The sequence below is a fragment of the Zonotrichia leucophrys genome, chromosome 11 (assembly GCF_028769735.1).
Source record: "Zonotrichia leucophrys gambelii isolate GWCS_2022_RI chromosome 11, RI_Zleu_2.0, whole genome shotgun sequence".
In the NCBI taxonomy this organism is placed as follows: domain Eukaryota; kingdom Metazoa; phylum Chordata; class Aves; order Passeriformes; family Passerellidae; genus Zonotrichia; species Zonotrichia leucophrys.
In genome coordinates, this window is record NC_088181.1 from 1,965,886 (window position 1) to 1,971,885 (window position 6,000).

Sequence of the window (6,000 nt, forward strand, 5' to 3'; positions counted from 1 at the left end):
CCTGCCTGGGGTTGTTCCCCAGGAGCTGGGCAGGAAATGTTCACACATTGAACATTCCAAATGTTCACACGTGCCCAGCTCTGCTCTCTCAGGTGCCTGAATTCAATTTGCAGCCATTCAACCCCGGGCAAGGAGCTGTGGGTGCCTGCAGAGTGCAGGGGCTGAATTCCGGATCCCGGCGGGATTGTTCCCCACAGGGATCGTTCGTTCCCCACAGGGATCATTCCCACCAGGCACAGTTTGGAAGAGTTCGCTGAAAAGCAGCAAATGTGACAGCAGACCTGCCCAGACAGCAAATCCCGGCCCGTTGTTTTCTTGTTTTCAGCCACTAGATGGAGGATTTTTATTGGGAGCAGCCTCAAAAATCCTGGAAGGATTTCCAGGGCAGGTTTAGGTGGAGATCAGGGAAAGGTTCTGCCCTCAGAGGGTGCTGGCACTGCCCAGGGGCTGCCAGAGCTGCAGCAGAGGTTGGACAGCGCTGCCAGGGGTGCCCAGGGTGGGAATTTGGGAATGGCCTGGATTGGAGGAACCCTGGGGGTCCTTCCAGCTCAGGGTATTCCATTATTCCAGGAAATTCGAACTTCCAGCATTAATTTCATCCACTTTCCACCACGCCAGGCTGCTCCAAGGCCCAATGTCCATCCAGCCTGGCCTTGGGCAGTGCCAGGGACCCAGGGGCAGCCACACTTCCCTGGGAATCTGTGCCAGGCTCCCCACCCACCCACAGGAGAAATTCATTCCCAATATCCCACTCATCCCTCCTTCTCTCTTGGCCTGCCAGCTTACCTTTAGCAACAAAATAGAATAATAATAATAATTTTTTTTTCTCATTTTTTTCCTAATATGTGCACTGCTAGTCCTCAATACACTGGAAAAAGTTTCTGATCCAGCAATTCCAGAGGAGACAAGAACAGCCCCCAGTGTTGGCACAGGCTGCTGCTGCTACTACAAAAAAGCAGGAAAGCCAACATCAAATACAACCTGCTCACTCCAAAGCCTTCTAATGGATTTTCCTGCTGCAGGCATCAAGGAAAAAAAAAAACCTTTCCAGCTGCCAAACCAGACCTTAGCACTGCTGTATAACACAGAGACAGCAGGAGTTTCAAATACTTGCCAGAAAAAAAAAAATAATGAAGAGCATCATTTCGGTAGGAGAACATGAATTGAGCAGTTATTCAGAATTTGAATTATTTTCATAGGATTATTGAGGGTGGAAAAGAGCTCTGGGATTGTGGAGTTCACCCAGCCCAGAGCGGGTGTGGCACCTCAGGAATTGCTGGGACACCTCCAGGGGTGGGCACTGCAACCCTCCCTGGGCATTCCCATCCCTGACCCCCCTTTCCATGGGCAAATTCCTGCTGCTGTCCGAGCTGAGCCTGCCCTGGCCCAGCCTGAGCTGCTCCCTCTGCTCCTGTCCCTGGAGCACAGCCCGACCTCCCATCCTGCCTCCAATTTGAAATTTCCATTTAAATCCACCTGATCCTGGCTTGGCAGCTCCCCTCCCTGCAGTTAAAAGAAAAATCCCAACTAAATTCAGATTTAAATTCCCCAAAGTTTCAGTTCAGAGGGTGCTGGAGAGGATCAGGTTGGTCTGTTTATACCTGAGGGAAAGGGAACTCCCCACTGCCATCAACTCCCTCCATTCTTCTCCACGGTAAAACTCAGATTTTCAGAGCTTTGAACTGAATATATTCTTCCCTTAAGTGCTCTAAAGTCAGGGGTTACAAACAGGAAGCAACATCAAATGATTCTGTTCAACAGACACCACCATAAATTATTTTATTTCAAGTCCCACATACCAAGGGTGTGATGAAATTAAACCTTTTGTATGTTTTTCAGTCTAACTGGTTGCAAAATTCACTATTTTCCAGCACCTTTAAAAACCTAAACCTGCAAGGAAACAAGTGGTTTATGTGACTGTGAAGACATTTTATTCCTTTTATTTTACTTGGGAAAGAAAAAAAAATAAAATGTGACGATTACCCTTTCAATGATATGGATAAGAGAGAAAATAAGATTATTTCAACTGTCAATAACTAAATATTGAGTCTTAAACTAAAGGAAATCAACCTGTGACCAAAATTTTATTGGCAAAGTTCTGCATACAAAGACATTTTGTGGTTCTAAATCCAACCTGGCTTTGCTCTGTCTTTTCCTACAAGTGGCTCAATCCCAGCAAGTCCAATTCCAGGGAAAGAGATGAAAACCCTGGAATTCTGACAAAATGAAGGAAAACCCTGGAATTCTAACAAAATGAAGGAAAACCCCAGAATTCTGACAAAGTAAAGGAGAATTCTGAAATTCTGGCTCAATAAAGCTGTGTCTTGTTCCTGCACCTACAAAGCTTCACAAGATGAGGGGGAAGCTCAAGAGAAAAACCAGAGGCAAACTCAAATCCTGGCAAACAGGAGCAAAGCCTGGAATTCCCTGGCTGTGAATCCCTTGGGACACCCCAGCTCCTTCCCAAGCCAAGGGAAATCCACAATCAGCAGTGCTGAGCTGGGACTAAAACTCATTTTCCTCACCTGATTGCCCAGAATTCCAGAAGAAGGATGGTAAAAGCAGCACAGGCAGGAAAGGAACCCTTTTCCCAACTTATTTCTTGGAGCAGGTGCCTCTGGAAGCTGCAGCTGTGAGCATTGCTAATTAGCACCACGCCCTTAATGGTTTTATTAAATTACTCTGGATGTTATTAATCAATTAGTTCTTTGAAGGAACCTTAATTAACACCTGCTCTGGAACCACACAACTTTCACATGGCTGGGTGACTCAGAAAACCCAGCTGTAGAAGAGATGATAAATTGAAAAAACAAAGTTCTAAAATGTTTGTGGCCTCTGGAGAAGATGGAATGTTTCCCAAATCCAACTTCCATCTTTTTATTCTCCCAATAAATTAATCTTTCTTCCTAATATCTATTACTGAAAATGGAACTACTTCCATTTAATGATGGGAAAAGGTGCTCAGGGTTTCAGAATCAAAATCTTGTTATTCTGGTGCATTTCTATAAACAACTATTTACAACATATATATATATATATATATATATATATATATATATAAACTTCCTAATAGAGAAAACCCTCTGTTTCAAGAGTCACTGCTATGAAATGCAGACACGTTTTTGTTTGATATTTTAAAATCTTGGTTGAAGTATTTAAAGTTATAAAATATCAGGTTTGCCTCTTGAAATCTTGGTATCGACAGGGCACCACACCTCAGGTAACCTCACACAGAAGGCAAGAAAGTACCAAAAATCACTCCAAAATACCACTTTAAAGCTGCTTCCACCAAAGAAATCTCTCAGTTGCTAATAACCCTTGTTTACTTCAAAAAGTCTTCCCTGGAGAGCTCCAAAAATAAACTGATCCATAAACTATCCGTGCCATAGCAGGATAAAATGACTATATTTGGTGAAGTACACAACTTGCCACTGTGGATGGATTTAAAAATAAAACAAAAAAAAAAAAAAAAAAGCGGGGGGGGGGGGGGGGGGGGAGAGAAAAAGGAGGCAACACTTGAATTGCAAATAAGGGTATCGGGATACCGAGTGTGATGAGAGAATCCTGGAATAGCTTGGGTGGGAAGGGACTTTAAAGCTCATCTCGTTGCAGCCCTGCCATGGCAGGGACACCTCGCACCATCCCAGGCTGCTCCGAGCCCGGCCAGCCTGGCCCTGGGCACTGCCAGGGATGCAGGGGCAGCGGTACCACAGGGAAGAATTGCGGCTCAAGATCGCATGGAAAGCACTCAATGTCAAACAGCGAGCTGGCATGGAGAGGACACAACACACCAACCCTGCTATGGGTGTGGAAAACCCTGTCAGGCACTGAATGAGCACACACGGGGCTGTGCCCGGACCCTGCCGCACCAGGGCAGGCACGGAGGAGCTCCCAGCCCAGCCCCAAACACATCCCGGGGGACAGCGGGACACCGAGCCCGGCACTGGCGATTCCGGCACGGGGTGAGCCCCGGAGCGGAGCGGGAAGAGCCAAACCTTCGGGTGGAAGGGACCTCAAAGCTGATCCCGTTCCAGCCCTGCCATGGCACGGACACCTTCCAGCATCCCGGGCTGCTGCGAGCCCTGTCCAGCCTGGCCTCGGGCACTGCCAGGGATGCATGGGCAGCCCCAGCTTGTCCGGGCACCCCGTGCCGGGGCCTCAACGCCCTCACCGGGAGGATTTGCTCCCCGATATCGAACCACGGGCGACCCCCATGAGAGCGATGGGGGGAGGCGGAGGGGGGCGCGCGGCCCCCCCGCCTCGGCCGCTCCCTCCCCGCCGGCTCGCGGCCCGGGGAGCGCGGCGGGTGCGCGGTGTGTGCTCGGTGTCCCCCGTGCGGGGCCGTGCGGGCGGCCGAGGGGTGGCCGCGTAGCGGAGGCTCCCGCCCGCGGGGCGCCGCGTTACCGTGTGAGGCGGGCGCCGAGTTCTCGTGGTGTTTTGTGCGGCGGCTGCGATAATGGCGTCCTTCCTCGCGAGAGATCCGGCCCGGGGCCCCGCGCCGCGCACGCGCCGCGCCCGCGCGCGCGATGCCCCCGCCCTTCCCCGCCGAGGCGCCGCAGCGGGGACCGGACTACGAGTCCCAGAGGGCAGCGCGCGCGCCCCCGCAGGAGCACGCCGGGACCTGTAGTACGCGCGGGGTGGCGCAGGGCGTGCCGGGAAGTGTAGTCAGGGAGTCACGGAATCGCAGGGTCATTAAGGGTGGAAAAGAGCTCCAGGATGACCGAGTCCCACCTGTTACTCATTCCCACCTTGTCCCCAGCCCAGAGCACCGAGTGCCACCTCAGGAATTGCTGGGACACCTCCAGGGATGGGCACTGCAACCCTCCCTGGGCAGTTCCCATCCCTGACCCCCCTTTCCATGGGCAAATTCCTGCTGCTGTCCGAGCTGAGCCTGCCCTGGCCCAGCCTGAGCTGTTCCCTCTGCTCCTGTCCCTGTTCCCTGTTCCCTCCTGGCAGGAGCTGTGCAGAGCCAGGAGGGCCCCCTGAGCCTCCTTTGCTCCAGGCTGAGCCCCCTGAGCTCCATAGGATTCTCCAGCCTTTCCCAGCTCGCTCAGGATTCTCCAGCCCTGTCCCAACTCTGTTCCCTTCCCTGGACACGTTCCAGCCCCTCAATGACCGCAGCACTCGGCCAGCAGAGCCGGCAGATGAAACAGGAATCTGCACCTCCAAAATCATTCACACCTTTCCCATCTGCTCCTTCCATCAGATTCCTCCCCCCTGACAGCTCCTGGTTTTGGAGCTGACATGAGCTGGATGTCACTGTGGTGCTGAGGACAGCAATGTCACTGTGCCCAGAGCAGCAGGCAGCAGTGGGAATTTGCTAAATTGGCTCCTCAGCCTCGCTCCTCTGTCACTCCTGTGTGTGCCGTGAGAACAGCAGGGCTGGGTGAAGGTGGGGGACGCGCCGTGAACCTGCTGGGGATGATAAAAATATGCAAAAAGCCCCAAAAAAAGAAGCACGGAGGAAGTGTGTGCAAATGGCTCTGAAAGAGGACAAAGATTAGACGATTTTATGTCTTTATATAGCACAGTGCTGCCCAATAAACACCAACCACACTTCACTTTTCAGCTTCACCGTAGCTAGCAGCAACTCTCAGACTTCTGAATTAAAACATTCCTTAAATAAGACCAATAAAAATTCCTAAATGAGATGCCTAATGGGGTTCTCCAGTGCCATTCACACAGCTGAACCCACTCTGGCTCAGCTGTAATGTTTCTCCAGACACCTGCAGGCCTGGTGTGTTGGGAAATTGCTCCCTCATGCAGCTTTGGGAGCGCTCAGCTGAGCCTGTTGATTTATTTCCTGTGTTCTCCCCCTTCACAAGCAGATCAGGCAGTTCAAAGGTTAAACTACTTAGAGTCTGACTTTTCACACTGGATTATTTCAGGCTTTGCTGCACCGATTTGCCCTGTAACAGTTTTGCTAAAGAGTTTCTGCTGGACTCAAGCAATTGCAGGTCCCTGCTGGAAAAACAGGGATACAAATATCCCTGTTCCAGC

General features: G+C 51.0%; 1 protein-coding gene across 5 annotated transcripts in view; it reads right to left on the minus strand.

Moving 5' to 3' along the window:
• The window catches only part of BANP (BTG3 associated nuclear protein), a 131,430-nt gene extending 126,899 nt beyond the window's left edge, over window positions 1-4,531 (minus strand). For all 5 annotated transcript variants that reach the window (XM_064723411.1, XM_064723410.1, XM_064723412.1 and 2 more), the window contains exon 1: window positions 4,405-4,531. The gene's annotated coding sequence lies outside the window, so the exon portion shown is untranslated. The remainder of the gene's footprint in view (window positions 1-4,404) is intronic.
• Window positions 4,532-6,000: the final 1,469 nt, after the last annotated feature.